Below are 23126 nucleotides of genomic sequence, written 5' to 3'. Positions count from 1 at the left end.
AAAAGAGAAATTATATGTTCTACTTGTTTTCCACAACCCCATTTGAGAAAAATCATTTGTAACAACAATATACCCATGGTTGGCTCAGAATCTCTCTAAAATTCTTTAAACAGAAGGAATTTAAAAAAAAATTATACTCATCAGCAAGAAAAATATTAACATAACTCTCTAAACTTGGCACTTTTTAAGACAATTTTTAGCAAAGCAAATGCAAAACTTTAATGGTGTCCTATGTCATCTAAAAAAAAAAAAAACATTAAAATGTGTCAAATGAATTTTGATGTAACATGCCTCTAATACTTTCAGTTGAATCTGTGAAATGAAGGGCCAGGTATTCCTTTACATTTTATACAATATATAAAAAGAAAAACAGTTCAAATTTTTTCACAAAAGAAGAAGCTTGATGTAAAAAAATAAATATATTTTTAACAGAAAGCAACTGACATCAATGAAATCAAATAAAACAAAAATTCATGGAGAATAAATAATATAAGCCATATATTTAACCTATAATGAGGTGGCATAAAAGATTATTTTTAGAATTAGAAAAAAACAGTGTTATGGCTTAAAGTTCTGCTCAATCAACAGGAGTTGTCTAAGGCCAGAATAATTAAGAACTAAGGCCAGAGAAAAAGAAACTGATAACCAAAAAAAATAAGGCACCCAAAAATTTCAGGACCCTTTAGAGGGAAAAGAAGTAGAAGTAGGTACTTCAAAATACCTTCCTGGGAAATACTTTAGCCTGTAGACACATCCCTGAAAGTTTCATTTTCCTAGCCTAACCTCTTTCAAAGATAGCCAAAAGTAGCTAAAGTAAAATTTTACCCCTACTGTATCTTAAAAATCCAGTTTAAATAGCAGTCTCAACTAATATAGACTATATAAAAGGCTATAGGTATTGGCCTAATCATTCTAAATTTTTTCCAACTAATAATTATAGGATGGTTTAGAAACTAGGCCTGTTTGATATTATAACATTTGACTAACTCACCAATGTGATAGCTGCCTCCCTAAGAATCAACCTTTTTAATAACAAAAAAACTTTTCTTCTGACTCCTTTTGAAGCTTAGCCTATGCAAGACAGGCCTAGAACACCAAAAGCCCTTTAGATACTAAGGAATATGCATAATATTACTTACAGGTCACTGAAAAGCTAAGATTATTTCTATTATTTACAGTTTCCTTGTCTTTTCTCTAGACTTAACGATTTCACATGTTTATCCATTTAAAAAAATATATAGCATTGACGTCACAATCCTCAAATAATCTTTTTATTTGGGGGTTATAAAGTGCCAGCCCACGGACAAGTAATCCTGAGCGTTTGTGGGGATAATCCGACTAACCTCTGACGTCATATGTGTCTCAAAAAACGCTTGGATTAATCAGATTAGTAGTCGGACAAGTAAACAAACGCACTCTAAGGAAGACCAGGGCATAAGGAAGAAAGATCTGCTTCCAGAGAGATTTCAAGTTTCAGAAATGTGTAATAAAAAAAACTTCCAATGTAAGTGGCTAAGAATATCTCAGATAAAAAAATAATCATTTGTGATCAGCAGCTTTTAGATTTTTATCATTAAGGATGTAGATCTTCACCTTGCTCATTGATCATAGAGCTTTAATTTTATGTTAACTGCTAAATACAATGATCATGGACTTTTTGTTTTTTTCTTGAAGCAAAAAAATTAAGCTGTTTTAAACAAAGAGAAAACATAAAATTTCTCATGCCCTGCTAAAGGTTATCTCTAAGCAGAGTGATAGCTTATCAGCAGTTGTTGATAGTTGTTTAATAAAGTGATTGTTAATATTCTAGTTGAGTGACTTCTTGTTATCTCACAGAGGGGTAAGGTTAGGAAAATGAAACTTTCAGGGGTGGGTCTACAGGCTAAAGTATATCCTGGGAAGGTATTCTAGAATACCCACCTCCACTCCTCCCTCTAGAGAGCCCCGAAATTCGCCTACATGACAGGTTTGTCAAAATTTTTAATTTTTAGTTACCAGTTGCTTTTTCTCTGCCTTTAGTTCTGAAAATGCAATTCCTGTTATGAGTAGAATTCTGAGCCATATCAATGTTTTTTTTTCCAAAATTTAGGAAATGTATTGGCATATCTTTAAAACCTTATAATTTGGATTGAGTAAAGTTGTGAAGCTGAAAACAATTTTGTTGTACTTCATTCAAGAAGAAGATCTATTTTGCAGTATTTCACTTTTATAACACATATTTTGAAGGTCATCAAAGGTCAGGGCCCTCTAGAGAGAGAAGGAATAGAGGCAGGCACTTCAAAATACCTTCCCAGGACATACTTTAGCCTGTAGATGCATCCCTGGAAGTTTCATTTTCCTAACATAACCCCTTTTTGAGATAGCAAGAAGTCAATCAACTAGAATTTTACCAAGTGATTTTCTTTCAATTTAAATTGATCTGCCCTAAATAGGGTGATAATCCTGTCTTCAAGTAATCATCACATTAAAGCTGCAAACCCATTGTCAACATCACAATGCAATTAAGCTGAAATAGCAGTATAGTTAACTAAGTATCAGTGCAGTATTAGCATTTTAACCATGGTCTAGCTCCTTTAGAATTATGTTTGAGTAACCTGATGTGAGCTACCTATTCTAATCAAGATAGGGCTTTAAACTAATTTCCCAGGGATCAAAAATATGATAGCTTTTCCTTTAACTACATATCTTTAACTATATTGTGTATCAGACACAAATTTATTTTTAAGCTTTTTGGTTTAAAGGATTTTTTTTAAACTTGGTCAAATATCAGAGACAGCACCTTGCCTATGATTGAAATTATACTAAACAAAACTGATAAATTCTAGTAGGATCCAATTTGGTGATATTTTGCTATGTACATTTATTCCATCTTTCATTTAAATTTGATACTCCTTTCACAAACTTCAGCAAATCAACAAAAAATTCTACTTTTTGTTTATAGAACCCCCTTCTCTTTCCCTATTTGACCTAAGGTCAGTGAAAAAAACTTTAAAAGCCTTAGCCTTTTTGACTTAGGGTCATAGTCTCAGAATCTCAATCAAACAGATGGATGGACAAATAGATATTGCAATGTCTGTGTTATCTATAGCTAACACATTTGATCCCAGAATAGATTTAACAAATCTTATCATTGACACATCAAATTTAGCATGCTGATGAACCTGATATTTGCCTTGTAGTGTCCTTTTTCAAATAATATTTATCAAAAATAAAAAAAGTCTTTTATTTTTGCTGTTTAAGATGTTTGTGATTTTACAGAATGTTATATTTGAGTGTGGGTGTGTGCTAGGATTAACAATGCTTATGACAGCAAAGGTCCTTCCATTTGTGGCACCACAGAGTGTTGAATCCCTGACCCAGAACTCCTGAGTCAACTGTCATATTTGACATATGTGAAAAAATGTATAATTTTTTTTTGGCTCCTAAAGGTGTGATTGAAAATAGTCAGAGCTTTGGGGTGTGAATCCCCTTATTTGTCCTGTTGGAAGGAGGTTGGAAGTACTTGCAATTTTCATAGTTTCTTGTTAATCTTATAATATCAAGTTTTGCAATTTTCTTGTTTCTTTACCACTTCAATGGTATTCTATGAACCTGTTCTTGTTCTATGTAATATGCCTTTACTGTATTTGGGATATACCTGTAGACTTCTCTTTGATACTCTACAATAGCATCCTTATTTAGATCAGGTTGCATGTAGCTTTTTCTAAATGTTGTCAAGCCTCTTATGCCTGATGCTTTCCCCACTGTTTTTAGTTGGTAAAAAAAAAAATCCAAAGAAAGTTCCCATTGAAAAGAGCCCAAAAGTAAGATTGAATTTGCCAAAGCTTGAAGGTTTGCCCCTTCAGTTTGTTTAAAAAAAAACAGATTCATAATTGAAGCTTTGTTCATTTCAATCTTAAGAGTGACCTACATTTGTGACAATTCATTAAATTGCTATAAAGGGATACTTTTATTTATTTATTGGTCTTGTTTGAATTCTAAATGATTGTTTTTTAATCTTTAAATTGATTTGTACTTATGTTTAATAATTTTAAAAGAAAGCTTATAAGGCCAAGTCAGTAGGCCAGTAAAAAACCATGTGTTCCTTTAGCCAGGAAGTACAATAGGAAGCCAGAGGCGAGCCTTCCTATGATTTTGCATACCCTTCCTGCTTACTGCTCCACATTTCTTTAGGTAACCTTTTAAAGTTGGGCCAATTCTAGACAAGCTGATAGAGTCACATCAATGATCCCTGTCCAAAACCAAATAAACTGGTAATGCCAGGAATTAAACCTGTGCCCTTTGGACAAGGATTCTCAAGCTAGAGAGCCAGCCACTTAGGAAAGAACACAAATGTGACCACAGAACAACAATTGTTTGAAAAAAGAAAATATTGAAAAAAACTCAAGCCATAGTTGCTGCCCATAAACAATATGCATTTTATTTAGACAAAGTAAATTTAAGACAGGTATCAACAAAACTCCATCAGGAATTGTATTTACTTAAGATACAATAAGCAATATGAAAGCTTAGTTTTGTGATATTCCAGTCTTGAAATAATGCAAAATAAGAAAAATTATATTTCCTATTTGTTTTCCATAAGCTCATTTGAGACTGCAATATGCCCATGGTGCACTTTTAAACTCTTTGGAATGCTTTTAACAGAAAGAATTGTAAAGACAATTGTTCTGATCAGCAAGAAAAATATTAACATAACTCTCTAAACTTGGCACTTTTTAAGACAACTTTTTAGCAAAGCAAATGCAAAACATAAGAATTCAACTAAAAGGTGGTGAAATACTTGACAGATCTTATTGGTCTAAATAATCAATGCCTATAAAAACAACAGCTTTTTATTCTGAATTCTTTGTGTTTCTGATTCTTAGCAGCAGCTTGGCAATGGACAATCTCAGTTCTATTAGCCTACTAGATATGGTCTAGATGGTTATGGAGACATTTACATTTTAATTTCTCTAGAGGTATATTTAGTGCATAAGTGGATATGCACTATGTTACAAATCTAATGATCACCCAATTTGCATGACCACTAGATTTAAAGGGCCAGAGAAAATTTGATCCTTGAATCTAGTGATGACCTTCAATCTTGATTGACATCATAAGAAAGTCTTGGGCCTTACTTATTGTTAGGCAGAGGCCTACCAAAGACTATGGTAAATGCTAGATATACCCAGTGTCTGACTTAAACTATACAAAATCTTGACAATTGTGCATGCATTATCTGTAAGAGAAAAATTGCTTCTCTATCAGACAGAGCAAACGCATGTCCAGTACTTTAATTTGCAGTAGTAGCAAAGTGATTAGGAGCTACATAGAAGCTGTTTTTAATCTGATGGTTGATTTCTGTTTCTTCTCCTACTACTGAGTTGCTGTTGAGTAGAGATTTGAGCTTCAAAGAACAAATGACGAAAACAGCTTTCGGACTGAATATTCAGAATTAACCCTGCATCTGGATGCAGCATTCTTTGTGAAATAAGCTTTCGGACACGGTCATGGATGGCCACTATCTTTCTTTAGTTTCTTCTGAAAACCCTCAGATGAAAGTTGCAATTTCGTAGGGTTTTTTGACGTCATAACCCTGCGATAATTACAGATGAAATTCTAGTCCGGACTGAGAATTCTTCGAAGAATTCCAGACTGATGCGAAATTAATTCTGCATACTTGAGCTTTTGGACACGCTCGAGGAAAACAGCTTTCGGACTGAGTATTCAGAATTAACCCTGCATCCGGATGCAGCATTCTTTGTGGAATTAAATAAAAAAAAACTAATTTTTTTAGCTGAAAGTAAGGAGCGACATTAAATCTTAAAACGAACAAAAATTACTCCGTATATGAAATGAGTTGTTCCCTCCGCAACCCCTCGCTCTTTACGCTAAAGCTTTTAATTGTTTTAAAAAGTAGAATTGTTTCAAAGAGTCAAACTTTAGCGTAAAGAGCGAGGGGTTGCGGAGGGGACAACTCATTTCATATACGGAGTAATTTCTGTTCGTTTTAAGTTTTAATGTGGCTCCTTACTTTCAGCTTAAAAAATTAGTTTTTTTTTTATTTAATTTCTGAACGTTTTTGAATTAATGCATGTTTGGTTTTGGCTCTCCGCACTTAAATTATTGAAAATGAAATTTGTATATTAATTCTCTTTTCGGCTAAATGGCTTTCTTTTAGTTTTGATCAGACGATTTTGAGAAATAAAGGATGGAGAAGGAGGCTTAGTTGCCCTTGAATTTTTTGGTTACTTAAAAAGGCAACTAGAACTTTTAATTTTTAACGAACGTTTTTATTAGTAAAAAATATACGTAACTTAAGAATTAACTTACGTAACAAACTTTTATAACCTTATATTTTTATTATGTATACAAGGGGGTTTGTACCCTCGTTAATACCTCGCTCTTTACACTAAATCGTAAGTTTTGTCCCAATTCTTTAAGAATGACCCCTGAATCAGAAAGGCCGTAGAATAAATAGTTGAAATTACTAAAAATACTTTTGCATAAAGAGCAAGGTATTTATCTCCTCCTAAATACCTCGCTCTTTATGCTAAAGTATTTTTAGAACCCCTCATATGCGTAATAATCTCTGTTCGTTTTAAGTTTCAATGCTACTTCTTCCTTTCATTTGAAAAAACGTTTTCATGTTTATTTTTCATTGTTTTCTTATAGTAATGCTAGAGAATCCTGCGCCCTTGTCATTGAATTTTTTTCCCCCATGACAGAATCCTCCAAGAAAAGATCCTCCAACATAGCCCCCTCTCCTCAGCCCCCTGAATAAAATCCCCCTGAAAACGTCTGTACACTTCCCAATAACCATTACTATATGTAAACACTGGTCAAAGTTTGTAACTTGCAGCCCCTCCCCCAGGGATTGTGGGGGAGTAAGTCATCCCCAAAGACATAGTTATTATGGTTTTCGACTATGTTGGACAAAATGGCTATCTCAAAATTTTGATCCGTTGAGTTTGGGAAAACAATGAGCGTGGGAGGGGGCCTAGATGCCCTCCAGTTTTTTTGGTCACTTAAAAAGGGCACTAGAACGTTTCATTTCCGTTATATTGAGCCCTCTTGTGACATTCTAGGACCACTTGGTCGACACGATGACCCCTGGGGAAAAGAAAAAAAAAACAAAAAAAAAAAAAACCAAATAAACACGCACCCGTGATTTGTCTTCTGGCAAAAAATACAAAATTCCACATTTTTGTAGATAGGAGCTTGAAACTTCTACAGTAGGGTTCTTTGATACGCTGAATCTGATGGTGTCATTTTCGTTAAGATCCTATGACTTTTAGAGGGTGTTTCCCCCTATTTTCCTAAATAAGGCAAATTTTCTCAGGCTCGTCACTCTTGATGGGTAAGACTAAACTTGATGAAACTTGTATATTTAAAATCAGCATTAAAATGCGATTATTTTGATGTAGCTATTGATATCAAATTCAATTTTTTAGAGTTTAGGTTACTATTGAGCCGGGTCGCTCCTTACTATAGTTCGTTACCACGAACTGTTTGATAAGCTTTTGGACACGCTCAGGGTTTTCATTTTCCAAATAAATCTTTTCTTCTTTTTCAAAATCAGTTTCCCGACGCCATTCTTCAATTGATCTAAGGAGCTCGTTGTTGCAAGTTGTAAGAGAATAATTTTATTTGTTCTTTCATTTGTAGAGTAACTTTTCACTTCAATGGATGAAATTCGAGGTTGAAACATTATGTCTGGTTCAGGATTTGGTAGATTCCTATGTATCAAATAAATTATCCACTATATGTTTTTTTATGCTATTTCTTACTGAAATGATCGTTTTTTGGACAATTTTTTTTCATAAAATTTTAGATGAGCTAGGTTTAGCCTATTAGATGTAATCTTGGAAAGTGGATAAGCTAGGAAAATACAACTTTCAGTGATGGATATACAGTTTAAAAGTCGTCTTATGTCCTGGATGGGTGCTTTGGAATAGCCTACCTATTCAATGTATAAGGCATTGACCTTTCACTAAAATCTTTGTGTTATAAAAGTGAAACCTTTTAAAATAGAACTGCTTGAATGAAGTAGCCTACATTAAAGAATTTTTATCTTTACCACTTTAATCATTCCCAGATTAGGCTATGAAGTTTTAAAGATGTTAAACATTTCCTAGTTTAATTAAAAGAAAAATTCAATGCTATGGCTTAATTTCACTCAAATTGGAGAAATTGTATATTGAAATCCTATTGGCCTAGCCTACCAGAGAAGGGAACTGAAATTAAAGTTGGCCTATAGTGTTGTTTTGTTGTAGTTCCAATAGGTAGCCTAGGCTCCCGACTTGTCAAATAGGCAAAATTCTAAGACATGGAAATCAGAAGTGGTTTAACATAGCCTAGTAGCTTGGCAATATCTTCCTGGTGTATTCTTTTGGCCATGCATTCACTTATAAGGCCACGTTATTCAGATTTTTTTGCAAAATTAGGAAAAATTTAACCCTAATATTACTTTTAAAGAGGGTCTAAAATAATAATTATATTTTGTGCCCTAATAGCATCAAAAGTGAAAGGAAAAACAATAAAAAGAGCTAACAAGTGCTAGATTACATCTGATAAAATGTGGTTTCTGTTAAGTGTAGGTTGATTAAATTTAGATTTAGGCTGTGTCCATTATTGAGCTCCAAATTAGGTGAAAATCATAACATAGGGTGTTTTATATGCTCTTTCTCAATATAGTCATTTCATTTGAAAATTTTTAGTTTATAAGCCCATTATGGACCCTTAACTTGTCTTACTTTGGTCATAGAAAAGGCCCTAAATATCAACTAAAAACTTACTATTTGATTATAATTCCATTTTGTAACATTGTAGCTCTGCAATATTTTTCTGGTGTATGCTTATGGCCTTTCATTCATTATTAAATTTTTTATTTTCCTAATCTAACCTCTTTTGGTTAAAGCAGTAAGTAGGCTAGTTTCTTAAGACTTTGTTTGCTGCAAATAGGAAAATATTAATCATAAAAATTACTTTTTAAAGAAGGCACTAGACAGCTACCATATTCTGTGCCCTATTAGTAACAAAAAAGAAAGGAAACAATAAGAGTAAAAATAAGGTGATTAAGTACTATCCATACTAAAATTTGATTTTCTCATAAGATGTACGCAGGGTAACTGTCCCAACCCACTTCAAGATCTGTCCACTAATAAGCTATGAATTAGATGAAAATCATACCATTTGTTGTGTTTTTACACTCTTGTCCTATATAATCATCATGTTCAAAAATTCTAATTTTAAGCTCTTTATGGACTCTAATTTTTAGAAAAGGTCCTAAATAATAGTTAAAAGCACACTATTTGATTATAATTAGATTTTTTGTAAAGTTATGTCAACTGACAACATGAAGAACTGGAGGTAAAGGTAGAAGATACTGCATTACTGACCTTTAAGTAAGATAAACATACTAAATGATGAGTTTGTGCTTTTTCTGAACATAATAACTGTTTTACTTAGAAATCCATTTTTGCCTTTTATGGATGATTCATCATGATTGAATTGAATAAACCATTTGTAAATTTTGAAAAACTGTCATACATTTACCCTTAAATTGAGTCAACCAATCAGCTAATTAATAGCTGAAGTTAAAATATGGTCATTACAATTTCCCTGAATCAAATAGTGAGAATTGCTGTTGATAAACTTTTTATATAGGCTAGCCAAAAATAAGAGAGGTATCATTTTTGAGGGTCCACAAGAGACTTTTGAGTTCTTTTATATCCAAATGTTAAAACTTCATATTTACTGCTTGCATAGCATAAATTGGCTATGTCTTTGCTAGAGTCATCTAAAATGGGATTAAATGTTTATTTTCTTTCTAAGTGCTCCATAGTACATATTACTGCATATAGAAAGATTCTGATGATCACAAATTGTTTTTTGTCATTATTAGAGAACTGTATCCATTTTTAAATTTCTAAAATCCCCCTTCAACAAGACTAAAAATGCATAAAGTGGGCTTCCCTACAGGTATCATTACCCATAGAAAAAAAAGTTTATTACTCCAAGAGCCCTGGGGGGCAGTGGGGCAAGCTCTGTATTCTATATATTTAATAAACGTCATTTGAGGTTGTTTTTTTTTCAAGTTTTATCACTCTTTGTTGAAGAGTGAGCTGAGTCCTATACTGTTTTGCAGCATAGTTCACAGTTTAGAGCCTTGACACTACAATAAACGCTGAGATGGCGGCCTTTTGGACTAAATAGAAGTTTACACACTCCATGTGAAAATTTCAGTACTGTTAAATTTAATGGAGGAAACTGAGCCTTGCCTTTAATTTGTTTTCAGCCATTAAGGGTCAATCTGATTGTAATGATAGGTTGCATAGTATGCTCTAAACTGGAAACTGCTGCTCTGCAGCATAGTTTCCAGTTCAGAGTACTTTTAATGAAACTTAACATTTACCAAAATGGGTGTAGGTGTTTCCTTGCAGAAAATCCCCCCTCCTAAAATATTTGCTCTGTATAATTAGATGTGTTCATTAGAAGGAAAATTGCAAGTTTTAACCCAGCTGTTCAAGTGACAAGTTGTACTAAAGCCAGCCAGAGGCACTCCATATCAAAGGGGTGGTTGTATAAACTTCAAAGGGGGCTTATGTAGCTATTGTAGCATAACCTAACCCAACTTATTTTAATTTCAAGTCAAGATGGTGACTTGAATTAAAAATCAAGCTGGTGGACTGTGAATGAAAAGTTAAGAGCCATGGCTAATAGAAGAAAAAGCTGCGACAGATAGTCTGAGTGAGAGTTAAAAGTGGCATAAGTCTTTTTCAGAATTGTATAAAATATTATTTCCCTAGTTGATGTATAGACTTACCATCCTTCCATCATAGGGTGGAATTGAGGTTGAACTTTTTTAAAGTTTTAGTTACAAAGTAAAAGTTCTAGTGCTCTTTATACGAGTCAAATGATTGGCAAGCAGCAAGCCACCACCCAAACTGTTCTTCCCCTAACACATCCAGTCTAAATTTTGAATTCATCATTTTGTTCAAAATAGTCAAAAGGCCAACTAATTAGGCCTCTGGGTTTGACAACTCTTAGCTGTCAAAGTAAGGGCCGTAAACTATGGATGTTGCCCAATGTAAGATGGGAAGAAAGTTTTGTAAAATTTGGAGGGGCTTGTTCAATTGGAAATCACAATTTCCAATACCTTTTTTAAAAGTGATCAGAGGAGAACCATCCTCCTACACCTTGGTGACCCATATGCAGCCAATCAAAATTTGAGTGCCATTTTACTGAATATAATCCAAAGATTAAATAACTTTGCCTCTGGTTGACAACGCCTTGTCCCTTCTGCAGCTCCCTGTGCAAGGGGTTCAAGTTATGCAAGTTGCACATAAGTTTGGCTTCTTCATTTTTATAGCTTGTTATTAGTCTGAAGTTTCTTCCTCCCTCATCTCTTCTGACTTGTTCACCAAATTATGTTTCCATGGTTGAGGTTACAGTAAAATAAAATTGCGTAGAATTTCTTAAACAATAGTTGTAGAAAATCTGTAGGTGTAACGAATATCAGAAGCAAAAAATCTGATCAGTATCATATCAAAATTAATATACAACCAAATTAAGCATATGTGCTTGGTCTAAAAATTAATCATTTACATGAAACTGGCAATAGAACGCAACGTTATTTTTCAAAATCGTCAAAAAACGAATAAATTAGTAGCTTTGAAAATAATATTATATATTAGATTGCACACGTTTCACATTATTACATTTAAAAGTTTCGAAAAGATTTTTTTTCTAACAGGAGAGGAAAGCACATCGTAAAATTATAATTGGTTTGCTCCTTGGTGCTGGTGACCAGTTATGATCTTAAGGCTGGGAAAATGACAGTAATTGTTTGTTATGGCTGTTGGCTGTCTTTTCAACTACTGCCTATGAACAAGAAATGGTAAACCTGATGAAACTTTTTGGTGTTGTCACCAATCTTTAAAATCGTATGCTGCATACCTTTGACATCACATTTCTAGTTTGTACTGTTTTCCAATAGAGTATATTCTTGTCAATCTAGTTGCATGCGCAATACAGTTGCATGCGCAATCAGTTAGCAATTCTAGTCTCAAAACATTTGCCCCGTGGCCGCTGGGCCTTAGTCGCTCCTGAGCCATTCTTGATAGTGGAAATGCGTCTTTCTTACGACCTTGTTACACGTAGTACACCTTCCTGACTCTCATACAGTTCACCATCCCTGTCACCATCCCCCAAGACCTGACTAAATTGAATTTCAAAGGATTTCAATAAAAGGGTACCAGAATTGATAATAAGTAAAATACGCTTAGCTACATATATATATATATATATATATATATATATATATATATATATATATATATATATATATATATATATTAGACTAGGCCTAAATCACTATTATATCAATTAGCCAGTTCTGTTTGAAATTTTCTACGTATTTAGAGACACTTTTAATGCTTTTGCCAGCCACTACGCTGTGTTTGGCGCTATTAGTCTTTCCATGTTAAATCGCAGAAGATCTCAACTCTACTTCTTAAAACAGTAAAAAATTTAGCGCAAAGAGTGGGGCATTGATGAGGGAGCAACCCCTTTCATATACGAAGCAATTTCTGTTCGTTTTAAGCTTTAATGTTGCTCATTGCTTTCAGTTAAAAAAAAAACTAGTTTTTTTTTATTTAATTGCATCTAGAAACAAAAGTAAAATACCAAATAAAAGCTATTTGAAAGTTCTTTCTGAATGAAGCATCTAGAAATTGTTATTTTTATTAACCAGAAAAACATTTTTTATTAACCAGAAAAACATGAGCAAATGTAATCAACTGTAATCAACCCTCAACTGGGTCAGTTTTTCCAAACAGAACTTTATGTGCTTTTATCCAGACAAAGGGTTTTTATTTAATTGCGTCTAGAAACAAAAGTAAAATACCAAATAAAAGCTATTTGAAAGTTCTTTCTGAATAAAGCATCTAGAATGGTTATTTTTTATTAACCAGAAAAAACATGAGCAAATGTAATCTAGTAACCCTCAACTGGGTCAGTTTTTCCAAACAGAACTTTATGTGCTTTTATCCAGACAAAGCTGTCATTGTTGCAAACAACTGGTGAAAATTTCAGAGTGGAATTTCTGTTTCTTCCCCACTACTGAGTTGCTGTTGAGTAGGGATTTGAGCTTCAAAGAAAAATGACGAAAACAGCTTTCGGACTGAGTATTCAGGATTAACCCTGCATCTGGATGCAGCATTCTTTGTGAAATAAGCTTTTGGACACACACTGTATTGACAGCTGATTATTTTGCTAGTCCCAGCCGAAAGGTGTTTATAAGTGACATCTCAATAGCCTACTAGTTAAATAATCCTTAAGTGCAATAGAAATTTTACTGATAGCTGGCTAAAGTCTATTCATAGATAGGATAGCCTAATAAAAGCCATCTAGTTAGCTAGTTCTATGAAATATCTCTTATTATACTATTATAGTATATATAAATATATTTACTATATATAGACATATCTTCTATTTCCTGATTAGTTGGCTAATGTTTATACATAGGTGATATTTAATAGCCAACTGGTTGGCTAATCTCAAAATGTGTATATTACTGAGACTTTAATAGCAAACTAGTTAGGTAATTATAGCCTCTATTGTGTGTTAGATGTTATTGATACCTGACTAGTTGGCTATTTTCAACTTAAGGTTATATATACCTGGGATCTCAATAGCCAACTAATTAGCTAATTCCACATGTGTGTTACAAACTTTATTCATAGCTGATTAGTTGACTATTTTAAACTAAAGTTTATGTATACCTGGGCTACCAATAGCATACCAGTTAGTTAATTTAATAGTACATAGCCTGTATAATTCTATTAGGTCTATTAGCTTACTAGTTGGCTAATTCAGGCTAGAATTTATATAAAAATAAGATCTAATTGCTAACTGGTTGGTAAATTTGAAGATTTCCATATATACACTTCCTAATTTTACCCATATAGTCAGCTACAAAATTTGGTAAAATTCTAGTTAATTGACTTCTTGCTATCTCAGAAAGGGTTTAGGTTAGGAAAATGAAACTTTCAGGGATGAATCTACAAACTAAAGATTGTCCCGGGAAGGTATTTTGAAGTAACTACCTCCACTCCTCTCTCCTGAGGGCCCTGACCTTTGATGACCTTTAAAAATATGTGTTATAAAAGTGAAACCTTGCAAAATAGATCTGCTTAATTGAAGTATAACAAAAATTTTTTCAGCTTCATAACTTTGCTCAATTCCATTTTATAAGGTTTTAAAGATATGCAAATACATTTCCTAAATTTGGAAAAAAAGACACTGATATGGCTCAAAATTTTACTCAAATGACAGGAATTGTATTTTCAGAACTAAAGGAAGAGAAAAAGCAACTAGTAACTGAAAATTAAGGTAAATGTTGTTTTTTCAAAATTTCAATTGGTATAGACCTGTCATATTGGCAAATTTCAGGGCACTCTAGAGGGAGAAGGAGTGGAGTTGGGTACTTTAAAATACCTTCCTGGGATATACTTTAGCCTGTAGATCCATCCCTGAAAGTTTCATTTTCCTAACCTAAAGCCTTTCTGAAATAGCAAGAAGTCAATTAACTAGAATTTTATCAAACATTATATATATATATATATATATATATATATATATATATATATATATATATATATATATATATATATGTAGGCCTATACATATAATGATTGATAGGATGTTATCTCTATGCATAAACTTTACTAGCAGTTTATGTATAGAGAAAACATCCTACCAATCATATGTATATATATATATATATATATATATATATATATATATATATATATATATATATCTTATACTTATTGACGTTTTAACTGCCTGTCCATGGATTATTCTTTATGGTTGGTTGTGTATGGCTATGCTGTTTGACCATGTGATTGTGTGGATGAGTAGGGTTAAGGGCTCATTCAAGTGCTGGTCTATATTAATCACTAATTTAGGAAAACAGTCTTCCTTTTATATATATATATATATATATATATATATATATATATATATATATATATATTTTTGCTGACTAGATGGGTAAAATTAGGAAGTGTATATATAAGAATTTTTTCATATTAGCTGTATGGTAGATATCCAATTTTTTGTGGTACAATTTTCAGCAAAAAACTGCCACAGGTTTATTTCAAACTATCAGCAGTGCTGGCTCAGGGTTTAGAATAAGAAGTAGCCTGAATATGTAGTATATGCTCTATCCCAGAATAGTTGCCATGGATTCTGCAGCATCTCCTAGTCTTGAAGCTGTAAATTCTTCTGTTGTTGACATTACTGAAAGGTAGTATTGCAATTTATGTGTTTTTTGTATCTTTGGAAGTAGTTGTTAGGTGAATGAAACTTTCAGGAATACATCCAGAGCCTTAATGATCTCCAGGAAAATATTTTGGTGTTCACCTCCACTCCATCTCCCCCTTTATTGTAATATATGTTTGTTTTTAGTTTAACTTACTTTTTGATTGGGATTTGTGGTAGTTCTTTGCTCTGAAAGTTATTTGAATTTATTTTTGCTTCTTACATTAATTTCTGCACAAAATAGGTTGACACTTCTCAAGGAGATCAAACTTACCCCATAGTTTGTGGTAAATCTGACACCTCTCACTAAACCCTATATGCACAGATAAAATTGTATCACTCTAATACATGCTAGCTGATACATCTATATATCAAAAACCATGCAAAACAAAACTGTTGTTAATAGTTTTTATGTACAACAGTAGAACACAGATTTTTTACTTATCATTGGGTATTTCCAACAGTATTGGTCTTACTCCATATGTAGAAGGAGTCTCTAAGAATGTTTTTTTTTCAAATTTTTACTGTAAATATGAAAAAAGTAATATCATTCTTTAAATAATGAGGAACAAATTGTAATTTCAATTAGTATCAGAGGAAAAGTTTTTTAACTTTTGTTAAGTAAAAACTTATTTTTATTAAAAAAGTGTTTTATTAATTTCAATTTGTATCTGAGGGAACACCACACTTTGACAAATCGAAAAAAATACTATGTAAGCTTATATAAAAAGGTACTATCCAATCTCCTTAAAAATACAAATATTTTTGGCATGTGCACAAATATTTGTGCACATCCAAATATTTCATTCTCTGATCAAATGAAAAAAAAAAACAATTTTTTTTTAACTGAAAGTAAGGAGTAATATTAAAACACAAAATTAATAGAAATTATTCTGTATATGAAAGGTTGCCCTCTCCTCAACCCCTTACTCTGTGTGGAAAAACTGTTAGCAGTTAAAAGCTTTCTATTCTAATTAAACAGTCCCTGCATTTCAGTAGCCACTCTTAAATAATTGGGACAAACGGTCAAACTTTAGCATAAAGAGCAAGGTATTTAGGAGGGACAACCCTTCATATACAGGATGGTTTCTGTTTGTACTGAGTTTTAATTTTCCTCCTTACTTTTAATAAAAAAAAGTTATTATTTCATTTATGATTGTTTTTCAAATAATGCAGGAAAATCTGGCTCGCCTTTAATGAAATATACCCCCCACACACACAGAAAATCACTCCATGGAAATTTCATCCAACATAAAGTACACACCCTGTCAAATTCCCTCCTTGCTGGAAATCCCTCTCCCTATAAAATTTCTTGCAGACAATTCAGCCTGGAAAATTCCCCTTTGAATACTTTCATTTGAAAAAGTCTAATCTCTAATTGGTTTCTTGATCACTCTGTAAATGCCCCCTTTGGTGGAATATTCCCCTAGAATATCCCAACATGCAAAATTGAGTTGGCATAGAGAATGTAAAGACAATTAAGTATAGAGAATGTAAGACAATTAAGAGAATTTTGCATATGAATTCTCTCAAATCCTCCCAGAGTAAAGTTTCCCCTAAGACATTCACCACCCCCCTTGGAAATTTTTCTTCCCGAGGAAAATTCTCCCTATGAAGATCAACCCCATACACAAAATACCCCCTCCCCCCAAAAATGTCTATGCTTCCCAATAAATATGCAATAGTTATTGTATAACTATACTATGCATAAACAATGGACAAATTTTACAACTTACAAGTCTCTCACCACAGACTGTGGGGGGTCTTTTTACCCCTAAAGACATAGGTATTTGATCTTTTAACTAATCTGAAGGAAATTGCTATCCCAAAATTCTGATCAGATAACTTTGGGAACAATGGTTATGGGAGGGGGCGCCAGTTACCCTTCAATATTTTTCACTTAAAAGGCCATTATTTTCCTTCAAATGCACCATCTACAGATCTTCTGGGACCATTATTTCAATACAATCACCCCTGGAAAAAAAGAAATAAACATGCATCCATGATCTGTCTTCTGGTAAAAATAGCAAAAGTCCATACTTTTGTATATAGGAGCTTGAAACTTTTACATTAGGGTTCTCTAGTTTGCTGAACCTGATGGAGTGATTTTCATTAGGATTCCTTGAAGTTTACCTTAAATTGCACGTCCAGCAAGATAAGGTGGGGATGAGCCTCCTGTGGAACATCTTACTGGTGGTGTGACATGAAGGGGATGTCTCCCCCTAATTTCAAAAATCAGGCAAATTTCTCAGGCTTGTAACTTTTGATGGATAACATTAAACTTAATGAATCTTACATATTTGGAATCAGCATACTACACTGATTCTTTTGATATATCTATTGATATTAAAATTCCATTTTTAGAGTTTTGGTTCCTATTGAGCCAAATTATTCCTTTGCTAGCACAAACTGTTTGATATGTCCAAGATTAAGTCTTTGTGTGGTTTAGACACTTTGTTCTAACTTCAAGGTCCCGTGTCTAAGCTTAGTCCCTTTCTTTTGAGATTGGAGCAATGGGTAAGCTAGTTATATATATGCCCCACACCCATATTTGTTGAGAAAGGCAACCTTGTAAACTGGCAGCCCAGATTTAAAGGCAGATCAACTATAGGAGTGGAACACCAGATCATCATTGTTTGCAGGGAAACAATAAGCTGAAAATGAATTTCTATGAAAGAACTCATATAGTAACTTTGCTGCTTCATTCTTAAAAATGAAGCTGCTTTAATGCACATAACTTTTGGAAGGAGATATGCAAATTGTTAATAGGATATTTATGATAGTAAAACTGGTCAAATGATGTTTCTTATCTGCATGAGATTTATGTGTCTTAAGATCAAGTTCCTTGTAATTTCTGTGGATCTGTTTACTTTTTTTATTATTACGTTTGTTAACAGTGTTGTTGTAGGTAAACAGAGCATCAACTACAAAAACTGCTGTAAATGCATTAGCAATCTGGCTCCATCTAATAATCCTGGTGACCCATCTAATAATCTTCCCATTTCATTTATTGATCTCCTACTTTTTAATCAGTCCCAATAATTTTCAAAAAGTATTGTGATGAAAAAAGGATAATTGTTTGTAATGTGGTGGTTGCTAAAGCATATTATTTTCTATCCTGTAATAACCTGCAAGTCATTATTACTGCAAACAATGTCCTGGAGTCCCATTTCCTACTCTCATTCCACTCAAAAACGTGATTTTCCTTCATGTTTTAAGTTTTGACTGTAAACATCCAGTCAAAAGTTTTCAACAATGGCAGCTTCAATGGTTTACTTTTTGTTTTAATTGTATGTCATTTGAAGGTGTTTGTGGTTCTTTTTCGATATTCTTGAAAAAAAATTCTTGTAACTATGTTTACTTGAATCTGAATGGAAATTACTGCTTTCAAAACAGTGTTGCCCTAGAAAATTTGTCACTTGACAGTTTCTTTGAAAATTCTATTTTTAAATTTTGGCTAATATGGGCCATAGGTTTGCTCTTTACTAGGTTGCAACTTCTGATGCAACCATGATTAATTATATTCAGTTGACAATTTAAACACCTAAAGATTTATTAATTTTTATTAGTATACATAGAAATCAAGAGGAATATATACTGAATCCTATTTATGATGGTTGAATTAAAGGACAGGTCAAAATATCAGATACTTCAAATAGCAATATTCCACAAAACCAGCCTCAGACAAATTTAAACCTTTTTTAGGGGGTTACTAAGGGACTGACTCTTATAAGCGAATATCACCTTAAAGGATCACCCTATGTCATCCGTTATAAACTTTTTAGTTGTGGCTAGATTATTTAAGGCCTAAGACTTGAAGCCTCAAAAACTGGAATTTATAATTTGTTTTTAAATAATATCAAAAAAAGTATTGGAGGGTCTTGCCAAAACTTGTAGAGGCTGGATTAGACATCCAAAATAATAACAGCAAACTAAAAACTAACATATACTTTCCCAGAAATCTTGGAAAACTATTTGACCTCTCCTGTTTTGTGCTGGAGATGGAGATTTTCTTATTTTATTAAGCAGAGCAGAACTTTCTTTTGAAAGTTCATAAAAGGGCTGTCACTAAAACGTTCTAGAATACCTACTTGGGAAATGCTAAAAATCAGCTCAAATTGACTATTATTTGAGCAGTTTGGCAGCTTCGGGAGTACCCAGTGGTTTTACTCGCCTTGATTGAAAACCTTACTGACACAGGGGACATACAAATTTCATTATCTTTTCAATCAGATTTCATAATCAAACCAAAGATTCTCAAAAGTCATTTAGTTTATGAAACACAGTAGTGTTACAGTTTCATATTATCAGACCGACACCCTGGTTTGGTGTGATGTATAAAAAGTTGAGTTGTCCTACTACAATTCTTTGAAACGTGAATTTTTCTTTTGTTTTCTTATTGTTTTTTTTTTGTATAGTGTTTGTGTTACTTTTCCCATTTTGCATGTTTTGTTTATTTTAGGTTAGTTTATTTGTTCTTTTCCTTTTTTTTCTGTTGGCAAAGGCTTTCAGAGATGAAGCTGAGATATTTGGACTTTTAATATTATCAGTGACAAAAAATACCCGTTTTATATTTTATTTTGTTTTAATTTTTCCCAAGGTAATACCCTAATGGAATTGAAGATGGATGAGTATTCTGTGCAAGCTGTTTGTTTCAGATTATCAATTGAAAAATATTCTAGAGATTTCATTGAACTGTATTATTGGACTGACATGAAGATGAAGAGTGTCAGAAACAATGGAACTTATAACAATCCAGGTATTATTTATATTTCAAAGAATCTCATACAAATTATATTGCTGTAAATGAACTGCAGTCAACTGGAGTTTCTTTTTTTTTTTTTTATTTTTTTTATTTTCATTTCTTTTTAGAATGTAGATTTAAAGCAGTTGATTTGCTGTTAACTTTATATATTAACAATATATTCCTCGATTTTTGAACCTTTGAAAATGTCAACCCTCCTTTAGACTAAAGTCAAATAGTGAGAGCATTTTGCAAAGTCTTTCTATAGAAGTCAGATTTTTTTAAATTCTTACTACAAATTTGTTTGGAAAAGGCATTAACAAGCTCAAAAATGGCCAAACCTGTATTTACCTGTTGAAAAGTAAATAAATATCAAACATAGGAAAGCGTATCAGGCAAAACGAAACATAAAACGAAGAATTTAATGAAAAAAAAATTGTTCAATCTTTTTCTATAAAATTGGTAGCTTCCTGCCATTTATTCCAATGCCATGTGTAAGTCATTGCTTATTATTGGCAAAAGATATCCGAGTTTTGGCAGCATTCTTGCTTAAGAAACTTAAAATATTTAGACTTTTAATATTATTAGTGAAAAGAAGACTTAGTTATTTTTTCTTGCAATACTTGAAATATTACACCCCTTTTTTCTATATTTTTGTGTCATTTTATTTGTTAAGGGAAAGGCACTGTGGTCTAAGGAATTAATTACCTATTGCCTATGGATGGACGAACCCCAACTATTATCTATATTATTTTTGAATTTAGCAAAAGAACATACTAATATAATTACTCAATGACAATTTTATAACTAATCATGTTTTAATTTTTTTTTTTCTTTTTCTTTGCACGTTTTGTATAATTTAATTTTTTTTATTCCCACTGGTAAGACCTTTGGTCGTGAAGCTCAAATATTTCGACTTTAATTATTATTAGTGAAAAAAGACATTTTTTTTTGTGTTCCAGTGTCTTGCTTGAAATATTATACCTCTTCTTCTGTATGCTAATTTCGTTTTATTCTAAAAAACTGCATCCACTTCTGTTATTTAAGAAAATATATACAGCAAAAGGTTCCTCCCTGAAGTTTAAAAAAGACTAGAAATTTTTGATTCAAAAGTCATGGAAGGTATAATTTTGATCTTTTACACTCTTATATAATATTTGATCAAACAAAAATGATTGCTGTTTGCATAGGAAAGGTAAGGCCCATTCACGATGACATTTCAGGCCTGCACAAACAGCTACCCTTGTTCAGGTAGTTGACTAAAAGACACCAAATATCTGTGTTATTTTCTACTTCTGGTAACTGGCAGATTTTTTTATGACTTGAATTTCTATATTGCTGTCATCTCCTGTACTTGAAAAAAGTTTAGAATTTTTGGAAAAAAAACTGATTAATTGTGTCTATTGGATGTATCAACATGCTCAGACTAAGAGGTTACATCTCATAGGTTTTTCAAGGATACTTTTAAAATTAAGAAAGGTTCATTTGGTGGTTCAGAATTTTCTTAAAAACAGTCGAAAGTTTCATTTACATCAAAAAGGGCAGGTTAGACCAATGGATAAATTACCTAAATTTAGTTTTAGGGAGAGGGGGGGGGTGCTATAAGTTTTAGAAGTGCTTCTATTTAAAAATAGGCATTTTCTGACCCATTGGCTGGGTTAATTCTTGTAAGCCTTTGGATTTAGGTTATTCCCTCAATACTTGTTGTTTTCATGTATGATTGGGTTTGGCTATCTTTCGATGTCATTTTGAATAAAATTGCTTTGACAGTGCATAAAGATGCTTTCCAAAGAAAAAATAATGTAATAAGATACTTCTATTTTTTTTTTTCTATTTGCAAATTAGCTCATTAATGGGCTATGTTTTATTTAATTTCTTTGAAAAAATGCATATAAACAATTTTGAGCGTTATTTTAAGTTTTTTATTTTAACTCCCCTCCCTCCCCCCCCAACTAAAATCCTGGATGCACCCTCGGCTTTCAAACTACGATATCTTTTATAGCCGTGATGTGAAACTATTGACCAATTTTGGCACGGGTGATGCAACAAAATCTTTGAGTGTAGAAGGAGTCCACACTAAACGAGATTTCTCTTAGAAATGAAGCCTGTTAAATCCAGAACGCAACTGTGCGACTATTGTTCTTTTTTCTTCTCCTTTTTTCGTTCAGTTTTTCTTTAGATTTTTTATTTCAGTTGATCAAGTCGAATTTTTTTTTCGTAGAGAACACTTGGAGTATTGAAGGAAATATGTGAAGATTCCGGTGACATTTTTTATCTCATGATGACCGATGACCAGGATGATCTGAAGTTCATACGAAAATTCCTTCAGTTGCTTAGCCATACTAGCCCTAAAATCTGTATTAGCCTGTTCTCTGTTGCATTCGTCTTTTTGTGTATAGACGCTTATTTTTACATAAAAAGACAGTGCAGCAGAACTGGTTTCTTATAATTTTTAAGTTTAAATAAAAAAAAAACAAGGGTTCTAAACCTCAAGTTAAATAGAATCTCAGTAAAATTCGCGTATATTTTTTTTTGCTCCCCTTTTTATATTTTACTAAAAAAATAGAACCCTAAAATTTTTTTTAATCAATTTTGCTTCAATTTTTTGCTCATCCTTCACCTAACGAATTTACTGCTCATTGAAGCTGTGCAATTATGTGGCCTCTGCTCCTGCCAAAGAACCTCTTCCTGACTCAACATACAACAACATTTTTTATTTTATATTTTAATATAAATTTAATCAATAAAATATTGTTTCTTTGTATTCTTGCAAACTGCTTGTTGTTCTTAGAGCTAGGGATAGTTCATAGGGACGGAGTTTAAGATAGAGAAAATTAAAATAAATACATAACTATGTTTATCAAAACAATTTATGAAGAGCACTTACTATACACGAACAACTATTGTATACTTTCAACTTTAAGCATCCCCTTTTAAGAAGGGGATGCCATGAAGGAAAAGTGATATTGTGGTTATGTTTCAAAAACAGTTTCGACAGACCTATTTTGGGCCCGCCATTACATATTTGCGGATTAATGCTAAACTTAAAAAATGTAGCTAGGACTTTTTTATA

At 32.6% G+C, this 23126-nt stretch overlaps 1 long non-coding RNA gene across 1 annotated transcript; it reads left to right on the top strand.

Moving 5' to 3' along the window:
- The first annotated feature begins 7560 nt into the window (after positions 1 to 7560).
- On the top strand, positions 7561 to 22817 carry LOC136024924 (uncharacterized). The gene is made up of 3 exons (XR_010616978.1): positions 7561 to 7611; positions 19910 to 20068; positions 22275 to 22817. It is a non-coding gene; the product is annotated as an uncharacterized LOC136024924 (long non-coding RNA).
- The last annotated feature ends 309 nt before the right edge of the window (positions 22818 to 23126 follow it).

This window comes from Artemia franciscana, chromosome 3, assembly GCF_032884065.1.
Source record: "Artemia franciscana chromosome 3, ASM3288406v1, whole genome shotgun sequence".
NCBI lineage: Eukaryota > Metazoa > Arthropoda > Branchiopoda > Anostraca > Artemiidae > Artemia > Artemia franciscana.
The sequence above is the reverse complement of the archived record's forward strand: the minus strand, read 5'-3'. Positions and strand labels throughout refer to the sequence as shown.